The sequence below is a fragment of the Hylobates moloch genome, unplaced genomic scaffold (assembly GCF_009828535.3).
Source record: "Hylobates moloch isolate HMO894 unplaced genomic scaffold, HMol_V3 SCAFFOLD_13, whole genome shotgun sequence".
Classification (NCBI taxonomy): Eukaryota; Metazoa; Chordata; class Mammalia; order Primates; family Hylobatidae; genus Hylobates; species Hylobates moloch.
This window is the reverse complement of record NW_026652288.1, coordinates 66023776-66035739: the sequence shown is the minus strand read 5'-3', so window position 1 is coordinate 66035739 and position 11964 is coordinate 66023776.

The window sequence follows — 11964 nt, the reverse complement described above, 5'->3', positions numbered from 1 at the left end:
CTCAGACCTAGACCCTATGCTGAGTGTGACATTTGGTGTAGTCATGACCCTGGACCTGACAATTGGCATAGTGGGCAGGATGAGGTGAGTGGGTCTTCAGCCCGCGAGGACTCCTGGGTCAGCTTTGTGGCTGCAGCATGGGCTGTGGCACCCAGCAGCAGTGGTGCTGGTTGGATGGGCCCCAGTGGAAACATAGGAGGAAGTGGACGGGTCTCCCGTGAGTGTGGAGAAGGCACTGAAGCACCTGGAAGTGCACAGCACTGAGAAAAAGCATGCCTTTGCTGGCAGAGTCAGATGGGCATTTGTGACTGTGCTGTGGGAAGTGCATGTCCAGTCCTTGCGGGACACAGTGCAGGGAGGAGGAAGAACCTTTGCTGCAGGCTTACCCAGTTATCCACCAGAAAACAGAGCATGAACAGCTGTTGGGCCCCAAGGGTGAATGCAGGGACCCCCTATCATGGTGGAACACATTTCCTATGTTGCCTCTGTCCCCTCTAAGTTGCGGAGTCACGCAAGTAATGTTGGCAGTCATATACAGACTTAGTGCAAGTCATTCGGGAGAAGGACATTACTGCTCAATCCAGTCCTGCTCAAGTGTTCCAGTTCACAGATTGCCAGCTGCAGTCAGAGAGAAGTGTAAAGCCTTTTCTGTTTGATAAGAGACTGCCCAGCTTCTGGGGTCACCGGACGGCCAGAGCCACATGTGGACTTGGCAATCCACCAGTCCCTGCACCTGGGTAAGTTTCCAGGCAAGGCTGCGTAGATCGCTATGAAAGCTGGTCAGTGAAACTAAAACCTGTGTCTCTGTATCTTGGCATCAGCCATTTGGCTCTCCACTTGTGCATTATGTATGCCTCTCCCATGCTTGAAAACATTCTGGGGGGCGGGGGGGTGGATGTTTTGCATAGCTTGGCAGCTGTATCATCTGTCACGGACTTGCCAGACCACTTGACAATGGAACTGGGACAGTCCACCGAGAGCCAGGAACAGCTTGCCTTCGTGGAAGGGTGGCGATGGACTTTCACAGTATTGCTGCAGAGCTGTATGTATAGCCCCACCATATGTCGTGGTCTTGTTAATGATGTTCTGTTAACGTCTGATTCCCTTGCAGAAGCAACAACACCCCCCTTGCCTGGGATTGGATGGTGAGGCTGAGACAGCCAAGCAGGCTATTCAGTAGGCACAAACCCTATGGGTAGTTAACCAGGGGTGCCCATTTAAAGTGGATGTGCACGTAACCACAGATAGTTTTGGCCAAAGCCTATAGCAGTTCATGGAGCACTTGGAAGCACCAGTAGGCTTTTAGTCTCAGCTGTGGAGGGGAGCTGAGCTCTGGTGTTCATTAATAAAGAAGCAGTAGTAACTACATATGCTGCCCTTCAGGCTCATAAGAGCGTGGCAGAACAGGTTACAGTCATGCAGACGACTTACCAAACAGCAGGATGAGCGTGTTCACGGGTAACAACCCCCAGACTAGGATGGCACAGACATCTATTTAAGCAAAGTGGGGTCCCTACTTGGAACAGTGGAGTACGCTGAGTACAAGTCCCTTAGCAGCAGAGTTACAAGATGTCTTGGGACCTGTAGTCCTAAGGCAGGATAAGGCCATGGGGCCTGAGGCAGCCCTAGATCCTGAGCCATCACCATTTAAGGAAGGGCACCCTCCCATTCCTGATGGGACATGGTACACAGATGAGTCTAGCCAGGGTGCTACTGCTGCCTGGACTGTTGTCACAGTCCAACCTAGTACTGACACCATATGGTTTGAAACCAGGTATAGGCAAAGTAGCTAATAAGCTGAACTCAGGGCAGTGTGAATGGTAATCATCAAGGAGGTGACACCCATGGTAATCTGTGCTGATTGCTGGGCAGTTTATCAGGCTTATTTATGTAATGGGCCTGTGTGCGCAGAGCCTATGTATAAGGCTTGTGTGTCAGGCCTGTGTGTCCAGGCTTATGTGTCAAGCCTGTGTATGTGTATTGGGCCCATATGCCCAAAGCTTATGTGTCAGGCTTATGTGTCAAGCCTATGTGTATGTATCAGGCCTATGTGCCCAAAGCTTATGTGTTGAACCCGTGTCCAGGGCCTGTGTGTCAAAGCTGTGTATCGGGCCTGCATGCCCAAAGCTATGTATCAAACCTGTGTGTCCAAAACCTATGTCTCCCTTGGCCTAGGGGGGTGGAATGTAAGGTACATGGATGTGCTTTGGTCAAGGAATAGGCCAAGGCCCGGCAGACATCCAGGCCAGAGTGACTCAGCAGGATTGGTGTGCAGGCGCACACCTCCACTTGTTATATAACCTGTTTGTATAAGTTTATACTTGGCCCTGAGCCACTATTGTCTGTAGAAGGTATAACTGCCCTGCTGTTGCTATACGGGTGTGCTGGCACCCAGAGAAAGATAAAGAGAACCAGAGCTGTCTGTCTTGCAGACGGACAGAGGGGAGCCAGAGTTCGACATGGCTTGACACGGCCCATGAGCTGGTGCCCAGAGAGAGAGTAACACTACTGACCACTGTAAGGGAGAGCTGGTTATCTTGAAGGCAGGCAGGGGGAAGCCAGGAACTGGCTTGTGCCTAGAGGGAAAGAGTTAAGCTGCTAACACTGTAAGGGAGAGCTGGCCTTGCAGGCCAGCCATGCAGCTGTACTTGGGAGCAGGCTGCTGAGAGGAGCCACAGAGCCAGAGCAGACAGCCAAGATAAAGATGGACAGTGTGAGTAAGCTGCTGGTGAGAGAGCTGCTGAATAAAACTACATTTCACCTGCCTATGGCCCTCTGAATATTCTTTCAGCTATCTGCCCATCCACCCACTTCCCTTGGACCTCAGCATGGGCTGGACCTTAACCCTGAGTGTGACATTTGGCAGAATCATGGCCCTGGACCTGACATCAGGTGTTTTTTGTTTTATTTTGTTTTCTGAGACAGAGTCTTGCTCTGTCATCTAGGCTGGAGTGCAGTGGCACAATCTTGGCTCACTGCAGCCCCACCTCCTGGGTTCAAGCAAGTCTCACGTCTCAGCCTCCTGAGCAGCCGGGATTACAGGTATGCGCCACAATGACCAGCTAATTTTTGTATTTTCAGTAGAGATGGGGCTTCACTATGTTGGAAATACTGTTCTCAAACTCCTAAGCTCAAGTGATCCTCCTGCCTCTTAGCCTCCCAAAGTGCTGGGATTACAGGTGTGAGCCACTGTGCCCAGTCTACCAACAAACTGTTTGAAGACTAAGAAGTGCATATATGGAGTAAAGAAAGAAATATCAGGAACATTGGATTTCTTACAAAAAATAATATGTGAGAGTATTTAAGCATGTATTAATTTTTAAATTAGACAAACAAATCATTTTTTAGTCTAAGGAAAACTAGAAATAAAAATAAAATAAAAGGGAAGGGAGGGAGGGAAGGAAAGGAGAGAGGGAAAGAAGTGAAACTCCTACAATCCCAGGACCCAGAAAAACCAAGCTGATTACCAAAGCTCTATAAGCCTTTCTATACATGTATATTCTGGGTTTTTATTTGGTGTGATTTCATTTTTTAAACAAAAATTATACTCTTTTATAATCATTCTTTACTAGAAATAAATTACAAATGTGTAGTAATCTTCAGTTGGGTTTGGAGAGGCATATGGAATTCTATTTTTAAAATCACCTGAAACTGTATCCACTATATGGGTATCCCATAGAAATTCAGAAAGATGCCTCAGAGGGTATGTCTCTCTGTAATCTTGTACCTCAGCCTTGAAATGCATTTTAAAGGGGTTTTCCCCACCTTTCCTTCCTAATCTCAGAATATGGCCTTGAAATGTAGTTTAAAACTCTTTATTTCCTTCCCTTTCCCATCAGGCATTCCCATGCACAGTGCTTGCTTCTCTAATTATGTGCTTGCTTAGAAATTCCAGGAGCTAATTTTGAAACAAACCAGATGCAGAGATTCAGCTGTGGAATCCTCCTGCTTAGAAGTTACAATTAGTCCACCACCTCATCAGGCCCAAACCAAGATGATGCCCACTGGACCTCCAGATGGGTGATTACTCAACCATTAGAAAAAGACACAGAGACCTGTACCCTCCTGCACCACTCCCGCACATTTTCCATACCAAGTTTTCCTTCTTAAACCACTTCACTCAGTCCAAAAGCTGAGATCGTTCCTTTGAGGCTCAAGCCCAGCCATTCTCCCATCTGCTAACATTTGAATAAAAGCTGCTTTCCTTTTACCACACCTCACTTCTCGTGCTTTGACTTCCAAGTGGTGAGCAACTGAACTTGAGTCAATTACAAATTTGGTGCCCCATGTGAGGAGCTGTGTGTTTCCGGTAGCCTAGACTGTCTGCCTGGTTTCTACTGGAGGAGGCAACAGCTGCTCAAAAGTGCCAGCAATTCACAGCTAGCTGACTCCATGGGTGGGGACTTCAGGGACCTCCCAGCAGCTGCCAAGGACACTTTTGCCCATAGGATTTCCCTCCTGTCCCCATCACAGCATCAACTGCCCACAATGCTTTGCTGGTGCAAGGAAAGTGGCATTTGGGAAGCCGAGGCATTTGGACTACGTAAGTCGACTGGAGTGTGAATGGGGCTCCTCTGTCTCTTCCTTTTGGGCCTTTGTGCCATCTGGAACTAGTACAGGTCAATTGTGGTGCCATATGGGCCTTTGTGCCATCTGGACCTAGTACAGGAGATCCTTTTGCAGTGCCGTCTGGGTTTCAGACAAGACTTCAGGATTTTCTCCAGTTTCCTCTTTCAGGGATCAGTTCAGAGTGCTCCATCTGCCTTGGATCCATCTGTTTGTGTCTCTGTTTAGTGTTATCCCTCCCTCTGAGGGTGCTCTGGGATGGTCTTCATAGCACCAGGTTCATCTGATTGTCAGAAGGAGCAAGGTAGGCTGCTTCTCTCCTCACTAAGGGAGAAACATTTTCCAACACCCTGGCCCTGATTTTGGCATCCTCTTTGGGATTCCAGAGTACTCTCTGTATCTGGGTTAAGCTTTGTAGGGGGAAAACGCATGTGAACTCTTTTCTAGACTATATGGGACTCCAGCTGGTTACATATTATAGGCTGTTTTTGTGTACATTTTAAACTGATGGGCAAATTATAGCAAGAAAAGTTCAGAGCTCAAATTCACAGCTCATTTAACCTGCAACTATAAAGTTAAGCAGAATCTTCTGAAGCTCTTTCTTTTCTTTTCTGCCTGCTTTGAATCTGCTGTTACTAAACTGCTGGTGCTGAGATAAGACTCATTATTTACTGTCTAACTGAAATGTAAACGTTTGAAATTTCTTTAAAACTGAAAAGAAAAGGCCAGGGTGGGAGGATCGCTTGAGCCCAAGAGTTCAAGACCAGCCTGGACAACATAAGGAGACCCCATCACTACAAAATAAAAAAATTAGCAGAGAGTGGTGGTGCATGCCTTTGGTCCCAGCTACTTAGGGGGCTGAGGTGGGAGGATCTCTTGAGCCCAGGAGGTTGAGGCTACAGTGAGCCATGAACACACCACTGTACTCCAGCCTATGAGACAGAGTGAGACCCCATCTAAAACAGAACAAAACAAACAAAACACTAATGTGGCATGGATGGTGTCAAGCTACAAAAGAAAAAAACTATTAAAAATGGGTTAAAAAAATGCTTTTTAAAAAAAATACCGAACTGTCCTAAAGATACTCTACCCAAATTTCAATCTACAGCTTTCCTTACATTACCCAATAGGGCAAACAAAATCTAGCCATGTAAACAGATTTCATTTTTGACAGAAAAATAATTCTTATCCAGTGATCTTATATAAAATCTTAAGTTTATATTGCTATCTTACAGCTAGAATTCCAAGGTGAAACTATTCGATCTTTGTGGATATGTATTCATGTTTAGATATATTTATGTGATGTACATGTATTATGTTTTGTGTTGTGTCTTGCATGCTATCAAATGGCTCATAATAAATACTCATAAATTAAGTCAAAATGCATTTCAAGTTCACATGAATTTATCAATCTTTAATAAATAAACTGGCTTTAAAGTCATTGGTAAAATAAAAATATCTTCAGAATCATCAGCATACATTTTTGTTTAGGTAGATAAGTTTTATATTTGCCTGTTGGATATTTTAAGGTGTCAGGGTTTGGCACAAAGGTTGTGAAACTATAAACCTAGACAAAAACGGAGTAATCTTTGTGTAACTTTTTTAAACAAAGACTAATTTAATATTGTTGGTTCAATAAAACCAGCTAAATATTCTAAGTTATCAGCAAAACACTCGTGTGTTTAAGGTTCTTACTTAGATGAACATCTGATGTTCGCAGACTTTAAAAAATGGTTAATGAGGAAATAACTTTAAATTATGACTAGCTTTGTGTAATATCTCAGTTTTCAGAAGTAAACTATTAAAAATGAAATGGTTGAATACATGTAAATAGGATAAATGCTTGTAGGTGAACTTTTTGTGCAATTAAAAATTTAATTGTTTAAAATTGAATAGTAAATGCACATTGGATGTCTGAGATATTTACAATTAAGAAAGAATTATGATACAGGGAAACATTTCTAAAAATTATGGCATGATTTTATCTATGAAATCCTAACATCTGAAAAACAGTTCAAGATTTCTTGCTTCCTGCATTCCCTTTGAAAACTGGCACAAGACAGGGATGCCCTCTCTCACCACTCCTATTCAACATAGTGTTGGAAGTTCTGGCCAGGGCAATCAGGCAGGAGAAGGAAATAAAGGGTATTCAATTAGGAAAAGAGGAAGTCAAATTGTCCCTGTTTGCAGATGACATGATTGTATATCTAGAATACCCCATCTTCTCAGCCCAAAATCTCCTTAAGCTGATAGGCAACTTCAGCAAAGTCTCAGGATACAAAATCAATGTGCAAAAATCACAAGCATTCTTATACACCAATAACAGACAGAGAGCCAAATCATGAGTGAACTCCCATTCACAATTGCTTCAAAGAGAATAAAATACCTAGGAATTCAACTTACAAGGGATGTGAAGGACCTCTTCAAGGAGAACTACAAACCACTGCTCAATGAAATAAAAGAGGATACAAACAAATGGAAGAACATTCCATGCTCATGGGTAGGAAGAATCAATATCATGAAAACGGCCATACTGCCCAAGGTAATTTATAGATTCAATGCCATCCCCATCAAACTACCAATGACTTTCTTCACAGAATTGGAAAAAACTACTTTAAAGTTCATATGGAACCAAAAAGGAGCCCTCATTGCCAGGTCAATCCTAAGCCAAAAGAACAAAGCTGGAGACATTATGCTACCTGGCTTCAAACTATACTACAAGGCTACGGTAACCAAAACAGCATGACACTGGTACCAAAACAGAGATATAGATCAATGGAACAGAACAGAGCCCTCAGAAATAATGCCATGTATCTACAACTATCTGATCTTTGACAAACCTGACAAAAACAAGCAATGGGGAAAGGATTCCCTATTTAATAAACGGTGCTGGGAAAACTGGCTAGCCATATGTAGAAAGCTGAAACTGGATGCCTTCCTTACACCTTATACAAAAATTAATTCAAGATGGATTAAAGACTTAAATGTTAGACCTAAAACCATAAAAACCCTAGAAGAAAACCTAGGCATTACCATTCAGGACATAGGCATGGACAAGGACTTCATGTCTAAAACACCAAAAGCAATGGCAACAAAAGTCAAAATTGACAAATGGGATCTAATTAAACTAAAGAGCTTCTGCACAGCAAAAGAAACTACCATCAGAGTGAACAGGCAACCTACAGAATGGGAAAAAATTTTTGCAATCTACTCATCTGACAAAGGGCTAATATCCAGAATCTACAATGAACTCAAACAAATTTACAAGAAAAAAACAAACAACCCCATCAAAAAGTGGGCAAAGGATATGAACAGACACTTCTCAAAAGAAGACATTTATGCAGCCAAAAGACACATGAAAAAATGCTCATCATCACTGGCCATCAGAGAAATGCAAATCAAAACCACAATGAGATACCATCTCACACCAGTTAGAATGGTGATCCTTAAAAAGTCAGGAAACAACAGGTGCTGGAGAGGATGTGGAGAAATAGGAACACTTTTACACTGTTGGTGGGACTGTAAACTAGTTCAACTATTGTGGAAGTCAGTGTGGCGATTCCTCAGGGATCTAGAACTAGAAATACCATTTGACCCAGCCATCCCATTACTGGGTATATGCCCAAAGGATTATAACACATGCTGCTATAAAGACACATGCACACGTATGTTTATTGTGGCACTATTCACAATAGCAAAGACTTGGAACCAAGCCAAATGTCCAACAATGATACACTGGATTAAGAAAATGTGGCACATATACACCATGGAATACTGTGCAGCCATAAAAAAGGATGAGTTCATGTCCTTTGTAGGGACATGGATGAAGCTGGAAACCATCATTCTCAGTAAACTATCACAAGGACAAAAAACCAAACACTGCATGTTCTCACTCATAGGTGGGAATTGAACAATGAGAACACATGGACACAGGAAGGGGAACATCACACACCGGGGCCTATTGTGGGGTGGGGGGAGAGGGCAGAGATAGCATTAGGAGATAAACCTAATGTTAAATGAAGAGTTATTGGGTGCAGCACACCAACATGGCACACGTATACATATGTAACAAACCTGCATTTTGTGCACATGTACCCTAAAACTTAAAGTATAATAAAAATAAAATGAAATTAAATTTTAAAAGATTTCTTCCTTCCTAAATGTTCACTAAAATTTAAGTTTACTAAGAATAAAAATTTTTGTTAATATGTAATTCTATAAATAATCTTATTTTAAAAATAGCTTTATATATTTGAAGGTTATTTAAAAATTATTTACAAAAAAGTTTTAAAAGCCAGTAAATAGAAATATTTAAAATTATAAATATAAAATTATATTTTAACTTAAAAATTTCCAAAAACAATTTTATGTGAAAAAATATTATAAGGTAAATTTTGTCCTTAAATAAAATGACTGATTTTTAAAAGAGGGAAGTATAAGACAAATCAAAAAATCCAAGCATGTCATAGGTGGTCTACATAAATAGTGATAAGATTCATAAAGAGAAATTTATAAAAGAAATTTTGTATATGATTAAGCTAACTATAATTAAAAGGGAATTATTTATAGTAATCTTTCTAAAGATTGGTACTCTGTTTAAACAGGATTTTGTTAAGGTATGAATTTACTCTTAATGAAATTTTAAGAGATTTTGCTTTTTAATTCTATAAACTGTTTCTTTTGAAAACTTCTCAGATTCATATCTCAGAAGTTAAACTTTTGTTGTGTCTTGCTGCTTTCATCTTTTTCTCCCCTTGAAAAAGCCTGAGATAACTTCTTCAGCTTTTTTTAATCAGCTCTAACTTTTTTCCTTCTGGTTCTAACTGCACATTAGCATTATGCCTGATGCTAAAATGTTTTATCGTAAAGATCTAAGAAAGCAATGTTTTCCTCCAGTATAACTTGATTCTGTACTCTTGGCTTTTCTTGATGTCTAAATGTTTCAGTGCATGTAATCAAGAAACTTCTCATGCACTTATTAAGACTCATGTATTTCCCTGCTATACTCATAACTTTGAATACACACTTCCTGTGTCTGATTAAATTCAAGCACTTTTTTCATCAATTTGGCTTCCAGGTAATCTCAATGGGCTTCTCATAAGAAAAAGCAGTCACACTGCAAAAGGTTTTTCTTTGCCTTTTTGGTAACTAGCTTAAGAAACAACAATTTATATTTAATTAAGATAATGCCTATGTTGTCTTTATTAGGTTTTTGATTGCTTAGAAAAACAGATTTAAAAGGGTTAAGGTTTTTACATCCACATAACCTTCTATATTTCCTTTAAAGTCTTTTGATAATCACTTTGGTTAAATGAGTAACTATTGTTTTACAATGACCTACAGTTGTGTTTTGATCAAATGTTTTGTATCCTTTAACATCTTTGACAAATGCTCTCAAAATCACATCTTAAATCTCTGACTTATTGCTGGGGTTTATCAAAGCTATAAAAATTAATCACCACTGGCCAGGCATGGTGGCTTACTCCTGTATTCCCAGCACGTTGGGAGGCCAAGGAAGGAGGATCACTTGAGCCCAGGATTTTGAGACCATCCTGGGCAACAAAGTGAGATCCTGTCTCTACAAAACAAAGTACAAAAATTAGCTGGGTGTGGTGGCCTGTGCCTATAGTCCTAGCTATTTGAGAGGCTGAGGCAGAAGGACGGCTTGAGTCCCAGAGGTCAAGGCTGTGGTGAACCACGATTGCATTACTGCACTCCAGCCTGGGTGACAGAGCAAGACCCTGCCTCAAAAAGAAAAAAAAATATTAATCAGTGAAAGGTTGTAAAATCTTTTTAAAGCTTCTAGTCAGGTCATGGACTTCAGTATCCCCACCTACAGCCCCTTGAAAAGGTTGTTATCCGGTACTATTAACTAATCCTTGTGCTGATAAGTTACAGGGTTTTTGACTTCTGAGTACAAATATCTCATCTAAAGAAGGCACAATATTCTTGCCAGTATCTGACATCAAACTCAAGTTAACCAAAGCCTCATCTTTAGACTCAGGCAAAGGTGACAAAGTAAGCTGCTTTCATGAGACACAGGGACAGACCTATATTCAAAAACATTAATATTTATTTAATAATTTTGCCTCTAAATTAATATAATTTATTCTATACCTTGATACTAAATAATTTGTTTAGCTACCTGTGAGCTTCCTTTCCTGTCATTCTCAGAACTTAGCAAGGGTTATGACCTTTTTGTTTGAAATGTTGCCAATTCTTAGTGGGATGGACCTGCCACAGGCCGGAATTTTTTGTTTTTTAGTACAGGGGTTTCATGTTTAGCCAGGATGGTGTGATCTCAGCCCCACGAAGTGCTGGGATTATAGCCGTGAGCCACCGCACCCAGCCAAATGTTGCTAATTCTTTATATTTTGTTTTACCTCCAGAATTTGAAACTATTCAATCCCTCTAGGCCCAGGGACTATTACAGAAGACATGGGCATATGAGATTGTAAGGACTGGGTTTTGAGGAATGCAATTAATTCAGACCTTCCAAATCAAGCATGGACATACAGATGCCTAAACAGCTAAACAAAATGCTTGTGTTTTATATAACTAATTGCTACAAGCAAAGATTATGGTAGCTCAGTGCATAAAACTTATAGATAAGCCAATTTTATAATCTTGTTTTTTATCTTTTGTCTTTGGCTCTTATGTTGCTTAAAAGAGGTCTTAAGGGTTAGTATGTGCCTGCCTGCGTCCATTCCCATTTGGTCCAAAATGTTTAATTGGCTATGTCTTTTGACTCTAAGTCCCTTGGCTGTAGGAGTCCCACCAAGGGACATGATGAACAGCAGGTAGCCATACCACCCTGGCATCAATATGGGACAAAATAAAAGAATGGCCATCTATACTGCCTCTGGCATATCTTGACCAAATAAAAGGGGAAATACAAACAAACAAGAAGTTCTAAGCCCTCCAACACACTAAATGGAACCCCTTCTTGGCCAAAGGAGATCCCCCCCCAAAAACCTGAAAAACTAATTTAGGTTTTTACAGAAAGCAGGGGGCTGGACACACCTCATTATACCCTCCCCACTTTGGAATTCAGATGCAACTGACCAACATTAACGTTAAAATATAGATCATAAAACTGACAAAACAGACTCTTTGTAACAATAAGATACCAAATTATAAACAGGACCCGGGACCATGCCACGCAACAGTGAAGTCGCACACTCCTACACTTCAAAAGTTTGTTCTAGCTGCCACAAGGTGTTTCTTTTTCATGAGCAGCCAAATGAGTACTGGATTCAAGATAAGCTAACTGACCCCTACTCCCTGTTCACCAGGCATAACTACAGCTTTCATTAGACAAGAGACTGATTTCAGTACATTTCTCCTGATAAAAAGGTCACTAACCATGGACAAATGTTGGGGGCTGGTATATAGAAA